General features: G+C 34.4%; 1 protein-coding gene across 1 annotated transcript in view; it reads right to left on the bottom strand.

Annotated features, from left to right (window-relative positions):
- Window positions 1–23,089, bottom strand: part of LOC135223877 (lachesin-like) — a 196,580-nt gene extending 173,491 nt beyond the window's left edge. Inside the window, exons 1-2 of the mRNA XM_064262784.1 lie at window positions 22,050–23,089; window positions 1–452 (exon numbers count right to left, since the gene is read on the bottom strand). The exon at window positions 1–452 is cut by the window's left edge and continues 1,158 nt beyond it. The gene's annotated coding sequence lies outside the window, so the exon portion shown is untranslated. The remainder of the gene's footprint in view (window positions 453–22,049) is intronic.
- Window positions 23,090–24,129: the final 1,040 nt, after the last annotated feature.

Raw genomic sequence — 24,129 nt, 5'->3', positions numbered from 1 at the left:
CTTATATTTTTTTATCATAAAACCTTATAGAAACCCTTTTTTTTTCAGACGAAATTAATTTTTTCGAAAATGGTTCAAGATTCGGGAAAATCTCACCGTTTATCCGATCGGTCCCTTTCCATAATTTCCCCGCGGAGTCTCTCTGGGTGACTCACAAGTGACAGGACCCTATAAAAGGAAAGATGATAGATGGGAGAAAGACCGGAAAATGACCGCAAAAACGCGCCGATATGGAATGGGAGGAGGACGAGGTGGGTGGGACCTTAGCTTCTCTTCATAGTCTTCCCCCCTCTCTCGATTCGGGCGACACCTGACGTGTTATAGAAAACGCGGTGCGGGAGATAAGCTCGCTGGTTGTCCAAGAACCTCTCTTGAATTCGTCACTCTCCTTTCTTTCCTTTCAATCTCCTTTCCTCTTCCTCTCGCGCTTTCTCTCCTCCCCAAAAAACGACCTGGAAAAGATGGAAAAAGGGGAAACTTGTTGATTCGGCCATATCCGGGCTTTTTAGAGACATAAAAAGACAGGGGGAAATTATTCGATTGTAACGTGCGTCCGAAGACGACATTCTAAGAGTGACACCACTTGAGGTGTGAGTGAATTAATCTGTTGGTGAGGAAATTGGAATCTCTTTTGAATTTAGACTTCAAGATATACATATGCATACGTACTTAATATATGTAAACGCACACACACACACACACACACACACACACACACACATATATATATATAATATATATATATATATATATATATATATATATATACGCTATAATAAATAAGTTAATTACAATAAATAAAAGAATTTTCATTTTCTTAACACTTCCCTTCTTAAGAAAAATTAACCCTACAAATTAAAAAAGAAAAAAAAAAGATTACCTCGTTCGAGTTGACAAAAATCTCGAGGAATATCTCCATATATACCATTTAAAAAAAAAAACACAAGGTTCTCATCGAACCATTGATACAGCCACTTCCAAAGTGAGAAAAAGAGATTATTAGCAAAGACTTACTAAAGTGAAATTATATATGCATTGGTGATAGTGATATGGATTTTGGATTTCAGCCGAAGAGTTTGTTATTGTCTTGGGCAAAAGACTTGTCAGTGCTTTTAAAAAGATTCGTCAGTGGTTTCTCTGAACTCGAACGATTTACTTAATGGACTAGTGACTTTTTACCACTTGCAAATTAACACAAATAAAATTGTATATGTATGTGTATATACACATGTATATATAAATATAATACATATATATGTGTATATATAAACTATATTTATATATATACATGTATATATATACAATATATATAAAAATGGATATCTGCAAATTACCACAAATGAAATTGTATATGTATGTGTATATATACATGTGTATATTACATACAATATATATGCATAATACATACATACTATATACATACATGTATATATATGTACATATACACATATCTATATATTATATATATATATATATATATGTGTGTGTGTGTGTGTGTGTGCGCGTGTATATATATATATTATATATATATATATATATATATATATATATGATATATTATATGGTATCATCTCAATGCATCTGCGCATGCGCTCAAATTTGCATCTATGTTTGCGGACTCGAATGGACGATATACATATAGCGATTATGTTCGCTCTAATTACACTCTCCTAGGGAGATAGATATGCTAATGACGCTGTAACCGTGAATACGCAATTACTGCTCAGCAAATGTTCTGTCAGCGATAGGTTAAAACAATAGATCAAGTAATATCGTAAATGGTTGTTATAAAATAACTGATAATGGAAAAATAATTCGATACAGTCTATATTACGATTCTTAGATATATCTGTTTTTTTTTTTTTTTTGTCAGTGATTGAGAATAAATCTCTCTCTCTCTCTCTCTCTCTCCTCTCTCTCTCTCACCATTGACAGATGAATGTTGCAGAATAATCGATAGTTAAAATTCTTATTGTTTATCCTTTTTGTTAGAGATTGATGTAGGATTATTCTCTCTCTCTCTCTCTCTCTCTCTCTCTCTCTCTCTCTCAATATTCCTGTGAATCTTTTGTATGAATATCTGTAAAATGGACGCATCCAACAAAAGGTCTGATTGTTCTTTTGCTTGTTGTCTGTTAGACACAGCTCTCTCTCTCTCTCTCTCTCTCTCTCTCTCTCTCTCTCTCCGCTGAGGGGGGAAAAGGGGACGGAGGAGGAGGAGGAGGAGGAGGAGGAGAAGGAGGAGGAGGAGGGCTAGCAGCAGCAGCAGTAGCAGAGGAGGAGTTCCAGGCGCGAGATTTCCATCCCAGTCCTTGATTCCAATGTAAACAAACCCGTACATCTGGCAGCCGCATCCGGGGCGTTTAATGACAACGCAAACTCTATATCGAAATCGGTTTCTATAAATAACCGGGCAAACCCAACATGTGGGTTTAACTTCTATTGCCATTAGAATATTTCAAGGGTAGATTTAATTTGGTTGTTTAGTTGGGGGGGTGGGGGTGAGGGAGGGGTGATAGACCTTGCCGTTTATGCGCAAGGATTGGATCTCGCTAAAGTATATACTCTGGCAGGGCGATTTTAGACAGGCCGTAGGAATGTAGTTTAACGATTCGCGTAACTGCAAGCGAATAGGTATAATAGAGATGATTATGCACGTAGTTGTGTGTATTGGTATTCTCGTGCGTATGTAAAGATATGTCAACTTTTCACACACACATTTATATATATATATATATATATATATATATATATATATATATATATATATATATATATATCTAATTGACAGTAAAGTCAGATCGTTCACTAACGTCACCTTGTTTCAATAACCTATATCTAAATCCTACACAATGTAGAATATGGCTTACAAAGAGCCAACCGAATTTGTACTGACCTGGACCAGTGATCGCCTGATTATTCAAATTTCTCCTTTTTTATGGGTTCTATTACATTATTATATTCCGAGTCTTCAGGTCTCTTGCGTTTGTCTGTTGTTTTTCATGGCTGAAATTGCTCATATGTGCAAACAAACTACTGGACATATTGCCTGATCTCTCATTATTTCTGTGGTGTTGTTTTATACTCATTGTTTATGTTAGCTTAATTGTTTAGGTTAGCTTCTCAATAGTACCTTTTAAAGTCTAAAGTACTAATATCGAGCATTTTCAGTATCCCAGGGAATTGCGGAATACGTTAATAATAAAGTAGAAAAAAACTTAATTTAAAATTCCTCCTAAGTGAGCACTTCGGTAATGTACTCTTTTGCTTTTAAAAAATCTGAAAAATAACACATCTTTTAAAACTACCAATTTTCGGTCCTTTATTTCAAATTCCTCCCAAGTAGGCACTTCATATAATGTTCTCTTTTGCTTAAAAAAATTATGAAATAACATCTTTTAAGGCTACCAATTTTCGGTCCTTTATTTTCAAATTTCTCTTAAGTAAGCACTTCATATAATGTCCTCTTTTGCTTAAAAAAGAAAAAACTATAAAATAACACATCTTTTAAAACTACCAATTTTCGGACATTTATATCAAATTCCTCCTAAGTAAGCACTTCATATAATGTGCTGTTTTGCTTAAAAAAAACTATAAAATAACACATCTTTTAAAACTACCAATTTTCGGTCCTTTATTTGAAATTCCTTTACCAGTAAGTACTTCATATAATGTGCGCTTTTGCTTTAAAAAATAAAATAAAATAAAGAAAACTTTTTAAAATAACACATCTTTTAAAACTACCAATTTTCGGATCTTTGCAAGATCAACTTGGAGGAGATCTAGGTCCCTGACTTTCAATGCCGTTCAAAAAACACATACATAAAAAAACCATACTACTCTTGGTTCATAATTGATGATGATACCTTTAAAACAACAAATGCCAATTTACGTTCCCAGCCTCTCTGTGAACGAATGAATTTAAAATCCCCGATGTGCGTCACGATCAGAACGTCTAAAAAAAACGGCGGACGATTCTCTTCTTGTGTTTTTAACTTGAGAACAGTGAGCTCTGCCTTTCAAACTATGCAAAATATCAACCATTGACGTCAGTGCCTTCCGTGAACTTTATATATACCCTCTTTAATGAGAGAGAGAGAGAGAGAGAGAGAGATAGAGAGAGAGAGAGAGAGAGAGAGAGAGAGAGAGAGTAATTCGTTGTATAATGACAGACAGACAGAGTACGAATGAGAGACCTACGAGAGAGGGTTCATGTACCACACCACAAAGCAAACCCCGTATATATATATATATATATATATATATATATATATATATATATATATATATATATATAAAATGAGAGAGAGACACCTCTTCATGTACCACAAAACAAATCCGTCAAAAAATCGTATACCTCCTTATTGATAGGAACAGGGCAAAAGGAGATTCCAGTGGCAGCTGAACAATCCACATAATCCAATGGACGCGAAATATAAAAGGACCACATTACAATGAAAGAGTAGATGATATCAAGGCGTATTGGGAGTCAGGGAAGTTAATAAAAAGTTTTTTTAATTGTTTTTTCATATTTTACGAATTCCTCTTTAACAGAAATTCTCGTTTGCCTCAAAGGGTACGCTAAATTACATGGAAATGATTTGCTGTAAATTGACTTATTCAAGCTTACATATATATATATATATATATATATATATATATATATATATTATTATATTATATATATATATTATACACACACACACACACACACACACACACATATATATATTATATATATATATATATATATATATATATATATTTTAAGTGTGTATATATTATGTATATATATTAATTGTATATATACATAGTTATATATTCCTTCAAACGATACTAATTTATATTCACCTTTCATCAACGAAACTCACAAAGCTCTCATAAGAGGAATTATTCATTAAGTTTGTGAAGTGCAGGTTACACTACTCATTATTTCCCATTGTAAAATAAAAACTAAAGAACGTTAGGACAGTATTTGTTATTCCAAGGCTAATTCATTAACTGCATATCCGCTTAATGAGTTCGGGGTACTCTATTCAAAACTCGGGTACATAACTAAAAAGTATCGGCAAATGAACTTTGAAGAATACGTAGACTTTAATTGGGATTATCATGCAAGCGTCTAAGATTCATATGAAAGAGACAAATATCAATTTAGGATTTCGAACTATTTCACATTTTTTCAATTCATTTTCTTTTCGGGTTACGTGTGGTTCATCGTCCCTTTGTACGTAAGTAATGAAATTATTTCATTGCAATTATTAGAATTTTAAATGTTAGTATTTCGATCTATTTCACATTATTTTCAATGAACTTTTTTTCAGTTTACGTTAGGTTCATTGTAACTTTTTAGATAAGGAACGTTATCATTGGAATTCATAGAATTTTGAATACGTTGGAACAAGTGATTTTCCGCTCCTGGTATATTTACGCAGAGTAACTGTTAGTTACAAAGTCAGCTTATATTTAGGCAGTAATTGAAAAAAATGAAAGACAGCCACTTACTTGTTTTTCGTGTAAATTATTCGGTCGCTTTCATTACTAATCATTCGAGGAACGTGTATATATATATATATATATATATATATATATATATATATATATATATATAATTATATATTAATATATATATATGTATATGTATATTGTATATGTATATGTAATATATATATATATATTATATATATATATATATATATAAATATTATACTATGCGTACCCATTGACCCAAAGGAAGCCCTGAGATAACATACCCATGTGACGTAAGGGGGCTTACGAACCCCTAGCCCACAGGATCCTATTCAGCCCCATCCCCCCCCCAAAAAAAAAACCCCCAAAGAATGTATTCCCTAGTCTAGGAGTATATATATATATATATATATATATATATATATATATATATATATTTATAGATATTTATAGTAGATAGATAGATGATAGATAGATAGATTTTTTCCCTCTCTTCGCATCTGATGTATAACAGATCCACCTTTTGAACCGTTGGGTAATCCTGGCAGGGAGATCCTGGATGTGCACCGTTTCACTCACTCGTGGTGGATGGGGGTGGGGTGGAGGGGGGGGGTGAAGGAGGGATTTGTTTCGGGGATACCTGGTATTCATTCAGACGATCTGTTCCTCCTTTTATATCCAGGTACAGGTCGGACCCAGTGATACTTTACTGCGCTGCTGTCGGCGGGCGGCGGTTTGCGGTCTTTCTGAACGCCGTGTATGTATGTATGTATGCAGGTATGTATGTATTGTTATAACATATATATATATGTATATATATTAATTTACATATGTATTATATGTATACTATATAGTTAAGTATATATACATATAATATATATGTATGTATATATATTTATATATATAATACATATATATATATATATATATTATATATATATATATATATATATATACAGAGAGCGAGAGAGGAGAGAGAGAGAGAGAGAGAGAGAGAGAGGGGGGGGCTAATTTTTCATGCGACCGGAATTCTGAATTGAACTCTCAGAAAGAAAACGAAGTCGTTCAATAATTAATAATAATAATAATAATAATAATTTTAATAATAATTAATGCAATACAAATTCTTGCAAACAAAAACGTATGAAAATTTCACAGCACGTAACTTATACTAAAATCAAATTGTACATTGGTGTTATTGCATCTTGATGTAGAAAAAAAATGGAATTTTGGTTTCTGAAATGCCAGGTTTCCATATTTTGAAACTTTTATTTTTTTTTTATTTCCACTCGGAATGCAATCCTATATTTTTTTAAATATTAACCAACCGTTGCTTTTGTTCATTGGTGGTTGATGGAATAGAAATTTGCCTCTGATCTATTTTTTTCAACAGACAATTTTGCAAAGCAGACCGACTTTCCTGCAAAATATAGTTTAGGCAGATGCAAAATATAATTGAAGTGCTGCAGAGCCTCCGCGGAATATAATTTATGTCTTGCAAAATCTCTGCAATATCTTGATTTTAGGTTGCTGCAAAATTTTGTTTTGGTTGCTGCAAAATCTGTTTTAGGTTGCTGACGCCTCAAAATCTCTGCAAAATCTAATCAGGAGCTGCAAAATCATATTTAGGTACCGCAAAATTTCTGCAAAATATGAATTAGGTGCCGCAAAATCTCTGCAAAATCTAATGTAAGGGCTACAAAATCTCCGGAAAATCTGATTGAGGTGCAGCAAAATATAATCTAAATACTGCAAAATCTCTTCAAAATATAATTCAGGGGCTACAAAATATCATTTAAATATTGCAAAATTCTTCAAAATATAATTCAGGTGCTGCAAAATATAATTTAAATACTGCAAAATCTCTTCAAAATATAATTCAGGTGCTGCAAAATATAATTCGGGCGCTGCAAAATCTCTGCAAAATCTAATTCAGGTTCTGCAGAATCTAATTGAAGTGCTGTGCTACAAAATGTCATTTAGATAGCTTCACGATCCCTGCTAAATATAATTCGGGCGCTGCAAAATCTCTGCAAAATCTAATTGACGTGCTGTGCTGCTAAATCTCATTTAGGTAGCTTCACAATCCCTGCAAAATATAATGCGGGCGCTGCAAAACCTCTGCAAAATCTAAGTGAAGCGGCTATAAAATCCGTCTCTTCGCCAAGCTCGGCGCCGGACGGAGCCAAGTTGGAGGTCGCTCATCAGGAATATTCCTGAGCGCCGTCAGAAGGTCAATTAACGCTTTCCAAAACAAGATTTCATATTGACTTAAAATTGACTGAATTACATTATTTTGGTCTATTTATAATTACCCTCATATTTCATATTTATCGACCACAGAATAATTAACAATTATCCACCCAAACAGGATTCTTAACTGGATTTAAAATTGACTAAAATATTGATATACTTGTTATATGAAAATATTCAGAAAAATTTTAAACCAGCCTAAGATTTTTGTCTGGGCGGATAATTATTACGAACATTTAGCCAAACAAATGTGAATTTTCTGAATATTTTCATATAACAAGTATATCAATATTTTAGTCAATTTTAAATTCGTCTTATCCTGAATATATATATATATATAATATTATATATATATATTAGTATATATATATATATATATATATATATATATAGTATATATGTAATTATATGTATTGTATGTATGTATATGTATGTATATATATATATATATATTATATATAATATACATACATTATATACATTACCATATATATATATATATATATATATATATATATATATATATATATATTATATAATATATATATATTCAGGGATAAGACGAATTGCACGAACTGCCTTAGAACATGATCAGTGAAACTTTGCTAATGTGGAAACTTTTATAAAATTCCAAAATATGGAAAATAACCATAATGAGCAGTTGTTATACAGGTAGATTTTTATCATCATTTTCAACTTATTCCTGCGTAGATTATTGTGGTTGTTAATTCATATTTTACAGAAATTTTGCGGTGCCTCAATATGATCTTGCAGCCCTTAAATTGGATTTTGCAGAGATTTTGTGGCACTTAATTCATATTTTGCAGAAATTTTGCCGTGCCTAAATATGATTTTCAAATATAAAGCAAACTATTTCTGTACTCATTTTCCTATGAGAATGTATTTTAAGTTTTAAGATTTTCAGTGAATTTACTCATTCAAAGTAAGGTTGTTTTATAAAAAAAAAAAAAAATATATGAAAAATAAGCCATATTTCCTAAATAACCCTTAGATATTTCTCCTAATGCAGAAATATTTCTTCAAAGGACATAACAAATTTATCACACGAGAAGAAAACACCGACATAAATTATTCTATAACTTGAGTAAAATAAAGGACCTTAGATGTCAACCATAATACAGAGATTATTGCGCTTTTTTATGTATATCATTTGTTATACACTTTTTTTTATCCTTTTGCACTTTTGTTGAATAATACTGGTTATTATTTCTTTTTCAAGATCGAACAGTACATTTATAGGTTTCTCTCTTCAGTAGATGAATCAGTAGTCTGAGAGAGAGAGAGAGAGAGAGAGAGAGAGAGAGAGAGAGAGAGAGAGAGCCGGTAACTTGTGACATCCCAAGCCTGGCTTCGATCAGAGATCAGTCTGTAAAAAGTAAAAACCCACCTGACCTAATAACAAACCAGCTTCAACACCGCGTTATGAGGCAAGATTCATAGGCGCGCAGAGATGCGCGGGAGCGCGCAGATTTTTTTTTTAGAATAGCGCAGTTAAGTAGACGAAGGTAAGTTTAGACGGATTACTCTCGAATTGACAATCTCCGCGCGCAGTTGATAGGTAACTGTCAGAATGACAGTTACTTATGAGTCGACTGTCGACTGATTATTTCGTAAATCCGAAAAATTATTAACATAAATTTTTGTTATTAAAGCATTGCATTTATTTGGTATTTCGTCAGATTGGACTGTTTCCATACGGACATTGTATAATTCTCATGAATTTTGTTTATTCCGTTTTATTATGACTTGTGTTTTTATCTTCGGTATTTATTTGTCCATTCGTGAATTTTTAATATTGTAGTGCCGACATCAATTTCGGATAATCTTTCCAAAACAATGATGTTAATTAAACTTAGTAATGTAATAATGTTGGATGTTATTTGCATAAGCGGTACTTTGAATTGTTGTTGATATACCTTCTTGCTTGAGAGAGAGAGAGAGAGAGAGAGAGAGAGAGAGAGAGAGAGAGAGAGAGAGAGAGTCACTGACTACATAATCCGGAGAAGATCATATTCGCTGCCGTAGGATAATCAGAAAAGAAAAAAATTTCGCTTAAAGAATTATTCCTACATTCGGAACATAAACAAAATAAAACTAAGTAAAATTAAACAGCAAATATAATGAGCAATGTGATCATTTTCAGATCATCTCTCTGAAAAAGGGTGTTTAAACTAGAATTGGTGGTTTAGTATTGTACCCGGGATTTGAAATTGATTAAGTGTAATTTTTTGTCTTCCGCACACACACACACACAGAGAGAGAGAGAGAGAGAGAGAGAGAGAGAGAGAGAGAGAGAGAGAGAGAGAGAGAGAGATTTGAAATCAGTAGAGTCATTGACTACTTAATCTATTAAAGATCCCAGTTACTAACACTGGCAAACCAGAAATGGCAATTTCCGCATAAAGAATTATTTCTTTACTTGAGGCATAGGTAGACAGTCTATATATATTATATATATATATATATATATATATATATATATATATTATATCTATATATATATTAATATTGCACATAACGAATAAAACGGAAAATAAATACGGAAAGGGAGATCGAACTCGGTCATTATTCGAGAAGGATGAATATCTTAGGAGTAACTCATCAAAAAAAGAAAAAAAAATGCCAGCTGCCGATCAGACCTTTTCTTGTCTTTCCTAATTTCATCTCCATATCTCTCTGCGAAATTCCTCTCACGATGAATACGACGAAAAGGTCATGTTTCTCATCGCTGCCACTTCTTTCCGCCTTTTAGTGTTGTTTATAAACGCTGATGAAAACTGATCGATCAGTTTTCATCAGCGTTTATAATCAGGTGTATTTTTAGTATGTGAGGTTATTCCCGAGTTATACATCGTGCATGAACTAGTGCATACGTATAAATCGTATATTCTAAGGCAACGCTTTCCTTAATTTGTAATTCCCATGACGTCTACTCATTATATACTACTACACTCGTATAAACATTTTATTACCTTGTGTTTATGTGCGTTACGTAAGCATCTGGCTGGTTACGATAGCAATATCGTCACGATACGCAGAATGCGTTATACCCAGCAGAGTTTTAATTCAGCGCTTCCTGTATCGTAATTCCCGTGGATTGGAATATCACTCGATATTTACCGGTATTTCTGTGAGCTAGTATTTTTATTGGTAAATACCTTTCCTTCTCCGCAATGCTTAGAGATATAATATTTACTGCTATGAAATATATTTTATTTTTATCACAATCTCTCCTTGCTGTATGTATGAAGACTATTGAAATGATTATGTAGCTGTCAGATATATATGGGGTTATGTTTACTGTTGTCTGAATATTTGTTAAGAAATTATTTAATAAATGTAAATTAAATTTTTTAGGCGAATCAACTTTAAATCAAGGTCATTTATGCGGACGGTTTGAACCAATTTAGACTTGATTACAAAATTTCCGCTCGTGGGGACAAAATCCCTTGAATGTATCTATAGTATTTTCTTCAAAGCGTGAATTGTTATACTTAGAATGCCGTCAAACACTTCATTATTCTGCTGTTTCGAAATAATGTTCCTTCCATACGATACATTCACCATTAAGCTCTACAGCCGTAGCCCCATAGACAGTGCGTCTTACGCGATTTGGTAGACGTAGCAATGTTTTACTCTGAGGTGTCACTATATAGCGCTCTGTGGTATTGGAACCTCTTCAACAGTCTTCATAAACGCATGATATGACCGCTGAAGATTACCAACGACGTGCACTAAAAGTGCTATGCATTCATGACAGGGAAATAAAGTTAAGTATATCTTAGTTTAACCAGACCACTGAGCAGATTAACAGTTCTCCTAGGGCTGGCCCGAAGGATTAGTTATGATTACCTGGCTAGGAACCAATTGGTTACCTTAGCAACGGGACCTACAGCTTTTTGTGGGATCCGAGCCACATCATATCGAGAAATGAATTTCTAATCACCAGAAATAAATTCCTCTGATTCCTTGTTGGCAGAGAGAGGAATCGAAATCGTGACAACCGAATCGGTAGGCGAGCACATAACCACTCTTCCAACGAGGAACTTATGACAAGGAAATAACGTCTAAAAAAAGGGGCATGTATTAATGTAATAATGATAAAGAAACAACTCCTTAGTAGAATAAACTAATAATTACACAAATTCCAATTGAAGATATGGCATATAAAGGTATTTCCGGAAATCAGCTTTACCGAAGTGGTGTTCTACAGGTTCGAAGGAAGTGTCAGTTCTTCAGTTCTCCCATAATATGGATTGTTCTCTTGTACTTAAGTGTTATGTTTTATAAATAAATAAATTTGTTATTATTTATTCATTTATTTATTTATTTATTTGCCGTTACCTTTGTCACCGTTTAAGGTTATTCTCATCTCTGCATTCCTCTGTTTATGATTGTAAAGTAATCAAGGTCTGTTCCTGGGGAATTTTTTTTTATCAGTGGCGTTTTGGCTTTGTCCATTAAAGAATATGTGATCATAATAATAATAATAATAATAATAATAATAATAATAATAATAATAATAATAATAATAAGCTCAAGACTCGAATTCAGTCCGCAAAGTTGCAAACCAGACACTATCCTGCGCATAATTTGCTTTTGATGTCATGCGCATGCGCGAGCAGTTGTGTGTGTGTGTGTTAGTACATATTAACCACATACGCCAATATATAAATCTCATTTCACGAAAATTACCCCTATTCTCCCTGTAGCTCCAAGGCGATTGACTTTCCTATATTAAGATACTGGTAAGGCTGGTAATTTTCACTTCGTAAAGAGTATATTTGGGATAGTGTTTCCTTACTCTCTGCTGGAGATGCTTGCGCCGTTTATGAGTGTCCTTTGAAAGTTCATTAAAAAAATTGTCTGTTTATAGTTATGATCGATGTCAAAGAAAATTGGCCGTTTAGTGAAAATTCAAATATGACTCATAGAGTTATTTTGCAAGTGAAGGCTGAATAAGTTCAGTACTGGGTTCAGATTAAATCAGGGACGTATTCTAAAGTGCCGGGTATCTTTAGAGAAGCAAAATAGAGGCTAAAGACTAAGACAGGAATTTATAAGAGAGAAAAAAAAATCTCAGCATCGCTGCGAAAATCTGCGGACTAAATATATCAAATTTAACTAATGATACGAGCGGCGATGCCTAAAGTTCTACGCGCGCCTACACAGAAACACAACTCATACACAATCACATACAAACACACACAAACACACACACATATATACATACATATATTAACTTATCGTATATACGATTGTTCAGTGCATTAATATAATCATACTAAAAGGACCTCACTAAAACTGGACGGTATCTAAAAAAAAAAAAAGTTTTGAATAAATAACTCCGGTAAATACCATCCAGTTTGAATGGTATATATATATATATATGATATATATATATATATATATATATATATATATATATATATATATATTAATGTTACTATGGATCTTTATAGTGCTGGTTAGTAACAACCCATTAAATTTCAATCTGGGTTTTTTAGACGTCAAAGCAAGTTTTTATTGATTTAATATGCTGGCGTTAAGCCATTAAATCAATCATGGAAGCAAGGGTTGAGAAACAGAATTCCAGATTTTGGGAATTGTTGCTAGTTAGATAATATAATCGCTCTGAATCTAAGATGTAAGTTACAAATATTCTCTTTGATGTCGCTTCGATATTTCCGTATACACGATGGCTCAAGTAACTTTGTTATTAGGTAAATTGGTAGGCTTTTTTTTTCTTATGACAACTGTTTTAAGGACGAAGGGTGTAAAAGAGTAGATGTCTCTAACAAAAACAAAATTAGTAAAGAGCCGATTGCTTCCAGTTATTTCGTACCAGGATTCATATATACAAGAAGGTAACTTGATTATAAGCCCGTATATGGGGTACATCTCATAATGAAAAGTGTATCTATTCACCTCGTGAACAGTGAGGTTGAAAATTGAGTCAAGTTTACAGAAATTGATCTGTAACTTTTGAAATGTAACTTTTATTTATGTAAACATCGAGTGATATTTACTTATTTACAAGTTATTTAGTATTACTGCTTGATTTAGTACTGATCCTATATACGAGTGAAATTCATCTGATTTTGTCCATGTAAATTTCACATGCGCTTACTTATGAATATGTATGAATGTATTCAGGAATACACAAACACGTATATATATATAAATATATATATATATATATATATATATATATTATATATATATATATATATATATATATATATATACACACTCATATCCTTAAATCTAATTACCCAGTTGCAGTCAATAAAGAAAAATATATAATAAACTAACAGGAGGGAGCCATGTGAATAAACAGAAATTACAATCAGCAATACAGTAAAAATATAATTCCCGTCCAAAGAAGATTGAAGTTGGGGGAATTAAACACCAAAAGTTCATGAAACACAAAAAAAAAATAAATAAAAAAATAAAAAAAAACAAGATCGAAATCTCTTTTTGATGAACTACGACGACGGTACCGCTTCGCCTTGGGGAACCCCACCACCTCGCCCTTCCCTCCCCCTCCCCCCCACCTCTCCCTGGGCACTCCTGCCTGCCGCATCACCACCCCTCCCTTGGGTTCCTCTTCCTCCTCCTCATCCTCCTCCCTCCCTCCCTTCCCCTATACAGCCAATTGATCTAATTCGGAAACAGATTAATTCTATATTAGATTTCGAGCAACAACGAGTGTGTCCATGTATTTGGAATGCATTGGAACTTTTGCGTGTGTGTGTGTGTGTGTGTGTGTGTGAGTGCGTGTGTCCTACGCAGTCACGACTCCCATTTCATTTATCTTTCAATTCGGTTTTTGCATTTAAAGCCGCCAGCCCGATAAACTCATTTCTGTCATTTTTATGGCCTGTTTTTGAAGCCTTCATTTTCTCAAATATTTTTCTTCTTTTTTTTTCAATTTCCGTTTTTCTTCTTTCTGTTTTGACAGGGATAATCAACGGGTTCTTGCGGCTGTTGTGTTGTCCGGATTATTTTTGATTTATTCTTTACCTGGTTTTAATGGGATTCCTGTGATGGTGGCGGTCGCTTTGTTATCTGTTAGGTGGGTTTGGTTAGAGTAGGTAAGCGCTGCATGGATGTACGTAGGCACACACATACACATATGCAGGTACACACATTACCTAATGTGGGGAAATTATATGGTTTTATGTCTGTGCGGATTATGTATGTATGAGCATATAAATATAAGCATAGTACATTAAAGCAGAATCCCCACTGGCCAAATCGGACTCTCACTACAGCGCCACCCCCCTCCCCCCCCTCCCCCCCCCCCCCCCTCCCCCCTCCAACAGGTAAGCGGAAGGTTTGTAATATCGCATTCCTGAGGTCTGCCGACAGCGCGCCTCTGTCGCGCGCCCGTTTTCATGACAGCGCCGGTAACGGGCGCGATTGCTTGCGTTGTTTGTGCATTGCATGCACGCGTTCGCACGGGCGTTTTGTTCGGTGTTTGTTGTAGTCCTTTTTTTTATTTATTTATTTTTTTGTAGTGTGGAGTTTAATCGGGGATTGCTTTGATATCTGCCGACAGGTTATATATATATTATATATATATATATATATATAATATATATATATATATATATATATAGAATCTATATATATATATATAAATTCATATTTCAAAGTGAGATATCTCGGTGTCTCGAGCAATTTAATTGGGATAAATAGCTTTAATATCAGCCGACAGGTGTATATATATATATATATTATATCATATATATATATATATATATATATATATATATTTATGTATATATATATATATATATATAATATATATATATGTATTTAGATATATATATATGTATATATATATATATATACATACATATAATTTCATATTTCAGAGTGAGATATCTTGTGCCTTGAGCAGTTTAATTAGGAATAAATAGTTATTATAAATGTATTTCCTTTTCTTCTTCTTCTTCTTCTTCTTCCATAATTGATGATTTAGGAGAATACTGTATTATGCAAATGCTATAATAAAAAGATGGCTCTGCTTTTTAACGTTCTACCTGCTATTGCAAAATCCTTTTTGGGCGGAGCGACGAAAAATCATAAATTATCTTCGTTTCAGTAGATATACACACGATAACTATTTAAATTCTCTAAAACCATATGTAATATACTATTGAATTCTGACAGTGTGAGAATTTATTCATTAGTAATATAAATTAAATTATCCAGTTTATTTATCAGTATAATTCCAAAGACCGTAGCAAGCTCTAACACCACCTGAATAAGCTATGCAACTTGAATGTTGCAAGGCCATTTTGGTATATAAACATAAATAAAAAGCCAACGTTCAAAATTAAGGTTATTGTCGATACTGCTTCGCTATGGACGACATTCTTCGCATACAAAAAAGAAATAAAAGTTATAGGCCGGAATTGTCAAAATTTTGCCACAATCTGACAATTCCGTGTTTTATTCCGTTGGAATAATTTACTGCTTCTTCAGGGATTTTGTAATGACTGCCAAAAGAAGAACATAGTTGTTCAGAACTACAGTGACTTCGTGATCGTTGCCTATCGCTGAAGAACACAGTTGTTCAGAACTACAAAGATCTCGTAATGGTTGCCTATCGCTGAAGAACACAGTTGTTCAGAATTACAGTGACCTCGTAATCGCTGCCTATCGCTGAAGAACACAGTTGTTCAGAATTACAGTGACCTCGAAATCGCTGCCTATCGCTGAAGAACACAGTTGTTCATAACTACAGATCTCGTAATCGCTGCCTATCGCTGAAGAACACAGTTGTTCAGAATTACAAAGACCTCGTAAGATCTGGATAAGGATCTACTGCATAACATAATTTGTTCAAAACTACGGGGACATCGGTAGGTAACTGCTGAAGAGTAATACACTTATTCAGAACGTCATTCATTTCCGACGCACCGGAAACGGTATCCTAGGGCTATACCCGAAAGCGAAAGACAATTTAAACTCAGGAGCGTGACCTCCTTGGAGGGTGTTAGAGGGAGGACGAGGCAAAAGAAGTGGAGGTCGACCTCTGGAGAGAAGAGAGGGGGAAAAAGTAGTCGACCTCTGAGGGGGTCATTAGAGAAGAAGGAAGAAAATCGGAGGTCGACCTTCTGGAGAGAAGAAAAGGAAAAAACGTCGAGGTCGACCTCTGGAGAGAAGAGAAGATGAAAAAAGTGGTCGACCTCGGAGAGGGTCATTAGAGAAGAGAAGGAAAAAATTCGAGGTCGACCTCTGGAGAGAAGAAAAGGAAAAAAAAAGTAGTCGACCTCGAAAAGGGTCATTAGAGAAGAAAATGAAAAACAAAAGCGGAAGTTGACCTCGGAGAAGGTCACGAGGGAACACAAGGGCAAAAGAATTAGGAAGGTCGACCTATGAGCAGGTCATGAGACAAAAAAAAAATAGAGCTCTCGAGAGAAGAGAGAAGATAATTGAAGGTGCTATCTGTTTTAAGGAGGACATAACGCATGTATGTATGTATGTGTGTGTGTGTAAATATATATATATATATATATATATATATATATATATATATATATATATATATAGTGTGTGTGTGTGTGTGTGTGTATGTGTGTATATGTATATATGTATATATATGTATATATATATATATATATATATATATATATATATATATATATATATATATATGTGTGTGTGTGTGTGTGTGTGTGTGTGTGTGTGTGTGTGTGTGTGTATATATATATTGCATACAGCCAGGAGAAGGGTGAAAAGAAATGACTTGAACCGAGCGCTTTCATGAATTTCTACACCTCATCAGGGTTCAGGTACAAGTGCCAAGAAACAAATACAGAGTCACAAGAAGACTTCGTGGTAAGACAAATGAGGTTAAAAACAAACCGCTAACTACTCCCGAACAGTCATAATTCTTAATAGCCTACTTGTTTTAAAATACCCTTCGTTAAAATTTCATCAACTTTGTATAAACCTAGGCTGATATTTAATAAATTATCACAGTTTTGTTTAATTATACAGGATTCTATTAAATTTCTGTTCACTAAATCTTTACAAAACATAATTTCCTTGGAGTCTGTCCAGTTAATACCATGATTACTATTATTCATGTGTACAAATAATGCATTTGACATATTACCAGTTCCTACATTATATTTGTGTTGTTTTAATCGAACTGCCAATGTCTTTCCGCTTTGTCCCACGTAGGATTTATTACAAATTTTACACGGAATCTTATAAATACATCCTGTTCCATTTCCAGGTGAATTTCTAATAAGCAAGTTTCTAACCGTTCCTAGCGTTTTGAACACAACATTAATTCCTGGTGGCTTGATTATCTCGGGATGTTATTGAAGCAAGTATAAAAAGGAAGCACTAAAAGATTTTTGTTTTCGAACTTTTCAGTTTTTGTCGATCCGTAAAACGTTTATCGGGCTTTACAAAAGGTGTTTTCAGTAAAATAGTTTGGGTACCTCAAATCGCCAGCAATTTCACGTATCTTGTCAATTTCTTGATCCAAAAATTCCGGGCTGCTGACCCGCAGTGCCTTTAAAAACATAGCAGAAAAAACAGCCGTCTTAGTTTTAAATGGATGGTTTGAATAAAAGTGTACATAAGAACAGATATTTGTAGGTTTCGCATAAAAAGAAAATTTGAACATTCTATCAGATTTATGTACCAACACATCTAAAAGTGGCAATTTTCCTTCTTCTTCCATCTCAAGGATGAACTTTATGAAAGGCACTAGTGCATTTAATTTACTAAAAAAAGTTGTTTACGTTCTTTTTCACTGGCCATGAACAAAAGATGTCATCCAAATATATATACACGAGTTCCTGTATTTACCTGCGGTATCACATCGCAAGGTATTGATCCCGTTTTCCCCATTCCTATTCACACGGAACAAAGTATATTAAAAACAGGCGAACTCATGAATGAGGAAATATGAATGATATCCGTATTCGGAAATAAAATTAGAAAGCTTCTATGTGCGTCTTATCATACGAAGACTTTTTTGTCTTCCTTTCTTTCTTTCTTTCTTTTTACGAGTATGATCATCTCCGCTGAATAGCCAATGAAATAGGACAAGTTTCATTTAGTCAATTCATTCTTATCTATGTGTGCATATATATATATATATATATATATTATATATATATATATATATATATTATACATACATACATACATGAATATATATATATGGTATATATATGGTATATATAATATATATATATATATATATATATATATATATATATATATATATATCTTCATCCTGTGTATTTAGGTGCAAATGGTAAATTTCGTTCAGTAATTACATCAATATCGTTGATTGAGGTCTTATAACAGTAACATTTCCTTTTACATCAGTGAAAAGGTCAGTACAGCCTTCATTATTCACTATTCATTTGTAATGGAAAGTTAATCCCTATTATTAGAAATTTAACTAGGCACAGTTTATGTTATGGTTATTATTATTATTATTATTATTATTATTATTATTATTATTTATTATTATTTTTATTATTATTATTATTATTTTCTTTTATTATTATTATATGGGGGGGGGGAACAAAGCGTTCTTCATTATTTTCAGGTTTTCTTGTGGTTGTCATAATCAATACATTTGTTATTTATTTTTAAGTTTGCTGTATCCAAGTTTTTTGTTAATTTTTATATTTCTTTTCATTTGTCATAATCATAGTCCGGCGTTATTGTAGAATTTTTTTTCTTCTTTTTCGACCTTTTTTTACGTGTAAGTAATCATAAAGTGATCTTGTTGTAGAATGGCTTTATTTTTTCATTGATAAAGTTTGCTGTTTCCCTGTTTTTTTTTATTTCATCATAATCATAGACAGATATTGTAGATTAGCTTTTTTTTCATTGTTAAAGTTTGGTGTTCCCATAATTTTCTTTGTTATAGTCATCGACCTGGTTTTGGTAAATTGGCTTTTTTCTAAATATTTCGTTCAGGGCATCAGTTGGATAAATAGATAAAAAAATATTGGTGCTTAGTTAACACATAACATCCTGTAATGACAAGGGTAACGGAATAACAAGATGTATCCATTTTTATTTATTGTTTGATCTACACACTTCTTAATTAAAAAAACCCTCTCACTTTACTTTTAAACTTTACTTACTACGTTATAATATTCCTCCATACTTACTACTTTATCAAGTTCTTCTACTTTCTATGACTGCCCGTTCACAAGAATGTTGACTTTTTGCTTATTTCTGTTCTGCCACGTAATCTGCCCCGCCCAGTTTGGCAAAAGGGATTCGAACGGTGCACGCTTAATGATTACCTATCCAGGTGTATAATGACAGGTAGAAAGCGAGAATTAACTCGCATTAAACTTGAGGATCTGATCTTGTTTCGCTCCATTATCATTTCAGCTACTGTAAAAGGGGAACTTTATTTTTTTCTACAAAGAATTTTAAGCTGAAATAATTTCCGTACAAATGATTTACTAGGTGATCAAATGTATGGCTGTGTGTATGAATGAGCAAGGGTGCATTCATTGTGAATGCATAAATATGAATAGATAAATAAATGCATTACATTATCTCTGTATTACTGATTCATTTTGTCATACTGATTTGTACGTTTAAGTGAATTTAATCTCTCTCTCTCTCTCTCTCTCTCTCTCTCTCTCTATATATATATATATATATATATTTATATATATAATATATATATATATGTGTGTGTGTGTGTGTGTGTGTGTGTGTGTGTGTAGATACATAGATATATATGGGACAGACGCAGATATAATCTGGAATGCATTATGCATAGGTATCCTACACTCTTTTCACCCATGTTGAATGAACACCTGGAGCTTTTATTCATCCCCGTGAAAAGCTTAGCATTTTTAACTCCCCAGACGTGCCCTGAAGATTCATTTTCATTGAACAAGGAATCACTTTCTTCTTTTCATTATAACTGCTTCATTTTTGCTTCCAGTGGTGGTGGAAACGTCATCCCTTCAGAATATATATATATATTATATATATATATATATATCTATATATATATATATATATATATATATACATATATGTATATGGGTAGTATATAGTATATGTGTATGTATATATGTATGTTAGATATATATATATATATATATATATATATATATATATATATATATATATATATATATATATATATATAGTTTGTGTTCGGTAGTTAGTTTTGAAAATATAAAGAAAAACTCAGAGCTTCATAGATAGCAGCCACAAATACTTAACCAAAAGAAAAATAAATAAATAAAAAGCATGTATATGAGATATGCTTGCGATGCTTTCAATTCATTCAGTCTGGAAAGCATCGCCGCCGCGTGGAAAAAAGCATTGAATATGCATTGATATAAGCATTTATTCAGAATATAGGTGATACGATTTTTTTTAACTACAGAAAGATAAATTTGCTTTTGGCAAATACAGAAGGAAATTAAAAAATAGTTTCAGTGGACTAAATTAGAGTAAAGAAGGAAGAGAGAGAGAGAGAGAGAGAGAGAGAGAGAGAGAGAGAGAGAGAGATATTTTTGAGAAACATTTAAATTACAGTAATAAAAATGGTAAACATTGCATTGCTGTGAGTAAAATGTGGAAAAGATGAATAGAGAGAGAGAGAGAGAGAGAGAGAGCGGGAAAATTCTTCGAATATTCACCTTTATCTCATCTTGCTTGATCAGAGTATTGAATGGAAATGTGGAGGTAATGCAACGGTAAAGAATAATGAGAGAGAGAGAGAGATTAGAAGAAGAAGAGGGTAAGAAATTCCTTAAATATACACCTGCTTTATCATCTTATTTAATATAGAATAACGAATTGAGGGATAAAGATAACACAACGCTTAGAAGAGAGAGAGAGAGAGAGAGAGAGAGAGAGAGAGAGAGAGAGAGAGATTATTCGAAAAATGTCGTGCATTCCATCCCTTGTCCCGCCCAAAAGGAATTCCCCATATATTCACCTGGATTTCACGTTACTTGATAAGAGTCTTTAATGGAAAGAATGACGTAACACAAACGTTTGGCATATTGAGAGAGAGAGAGAGAGAGAGAGAGAGAGAGAGAGAGAGAGAGAGAATATTCGAGAATTCACCTGCCATCCGTCCTCAAAATTTCGCTTGCATTTAACCTCGCTTAATCAGAATAACGCATGGAATATTTAACTTTAGCACAACGGTGAGAGAGAGAGATAGGTATTGAGACACACACACACACACACACACAGAGAGCGAGAGAGAGAGAGAGAGAGAGAGAGAGAGAGAGAGAGAGAGAGAATATTCGAGAATTCACCTGCATTCTATCCCTGGCTCCGTCAGAAATTCGTGGTGGCGCTCTACCCAAGCAGCCGGGAGAACTCGTCGTCGAAGAGGAGCTTCTAGAGAGAGAGGCGTCGATAGTTCCGTGATGGCGGACGGACGGCGGACGCCACGTGGTCTCCGATGTGTTTTTTAAAAAGAAAAAGACTTCTCCTCCTTCTACTTCTTCTTCCTCTTCTTCTACTTCTTCTTCTTCCTCTCGAGAAATTACTCGGCCTCACTTCTTGGTCAGTCGCTGACTAGTTTACTCTGTTATTTCTTTTTTCTTTTTCTTCACTTCGTCATCCGTTATTTTTTGTTTTTTATTGCTCGTCTTTTCGCCACTCGTCTCTTTTCGCAAACACTTTTTTATTATTATTATCGTGTTAATTTCGTTTTCGCAAGCGGTAGGGGGTGGGGTCAAAAACGGCAAAATTACAATTCCTATTTACCTGTTATGCGACTCAACGTAATTTCTTTCTTTCTTTTTCCTTCATTTACGTCACTACTAATCGATCTTCCCTCTCGAGAAAGACTTACTTTATCGGCGATTCCATTTTGTCCAGCGATCTGCCGATTTATATATCGGGGAGGGGGAATATCCCAAGACAGCCGGAAGTGCCTGGGGGCCTTAATTTCGGCAGCGGGTCATCTCCTGGCCGTCTCAGAACGGCGGCGGGGGACAGCGAGGACCGGATGCATTTCGACTGCGCATATTCGGGAAGGGTAATAAGATAGAGACGTTCTACGGAGCCAATGGAAAGGTCTTCGGAAGATCCTCAAGGATTCCTTAGGACCTTCTCCTCATTGAGAGGTGACCAGAGGGATTGTGAGGTAGAAAAAGAGAGAGAGAGAGGGAGGGAGGATATATATATGTGTGTGTGCGAGAGAGAAACTGAGCGAGTGAGAGAGAGAGGGAGAGAGAGACAGGGTCGGTGGTGCTCTCTCCATACAGCGGTCTCCGCGAATGCTGGTGCTGCTGCTCTCTGGTGTTGAGGCCGAGGCCGGAGGATCTCGACTGAAGGTTCCAGAGGAATTGCGTGTATGTGTGTTTGTGTGTGTGTGTGTGCGTGCGCTTCGTCGTCGTCGCCTTTGCTCGCTCCTGCACGCCCCCCCCCCCCTCCCTCCCCCGCGACACACAAACACACGCACGCATACAGGGGTGATATGGTATCACAGAGCTGCTGCAAAGTGGGTGGGTGGGTCTGCCCGACGCCCATATTGCATTGTGCAACCTCCCCTTCTGTCCCTCCACCTCCCCCTCCCTCCCTCCCATCCCCCGCCCCCTCTCCGGTGCCAGTCGCACTCTCCGGCCGCCTATCCTGGCCCGAGAAGAGTTTCTTGCGCACACACCCCCTGTGCCCGCCCATTCTGCCAGTGTATCCACGCCCTTATTCTCTCTCTCTCTCTCTCTCTCTTCTCTCTCTCTCTCTCTTTCGAATTCTCTTTTCGAGTTCTTTTTATAACAGTCTCCTGCTGGCCAGTCTATTTCCCAAGGTCGGAGATGTGTGTATGTGTATATATGCATATATATACATTGTATATATATAATATATAGTATATATATGTGTATATATGTGTGTATATATATATATATATATATATATATATATATATATATCTACATATATGTGTGTTGGACTAATGCGCAATCATAGTTATCTCCTCGTTTATCCATCTTCTTATATAAGGACCGGCCTCTCTCTCTCTCTCTCTCTCTCCTCTCTCTCTCTCTCATAATATATATATATATATATATATATATATATATATATATATATATATATATATATATCTCTGGTCAGACAGTGTTCTTGAATCTATATATTCCATCCTCAGACTAATTCGGCTGAGGTTTTCTCCAAATCCAATTTCGTCCATAGGAATTTCTAGGTCAACAGTGACGAGTGTCTCTCCCAGGCCTTTCTCATTTTAATTTGCTGTCTGGGAGGGGGGGGAGGGGAGGGGGAGGGGAGGGGAGGGGAGTGGGTGGAGGAGGGAACTAGGGAGAGGTTGTTGGGGAGGGGGTTGGATGATGTCGAGGCTGTCTCTGTTACTAGCATCATTGTTTTTTT

Source organism: Macrobrachium nipponense, chromosome 10 (assembly GCF_015104395.2).
Source record: "Macrobrachium nipponense isolate FS-2020 chromosome 10, ASM1510439v2, whole genome shotgun sequence".
Lineage (NCBI taxonomy): Eukaryota > Metazoa > Arthropoda > Malacostraca > Decapoda > Palaemonidae > Macrobrachium > Macrobrachium nipponense.
Note: the sequence above shows the minus strand (reverse complement) of the source record. Positions and strands in the feature narration are given on the sequence as shown.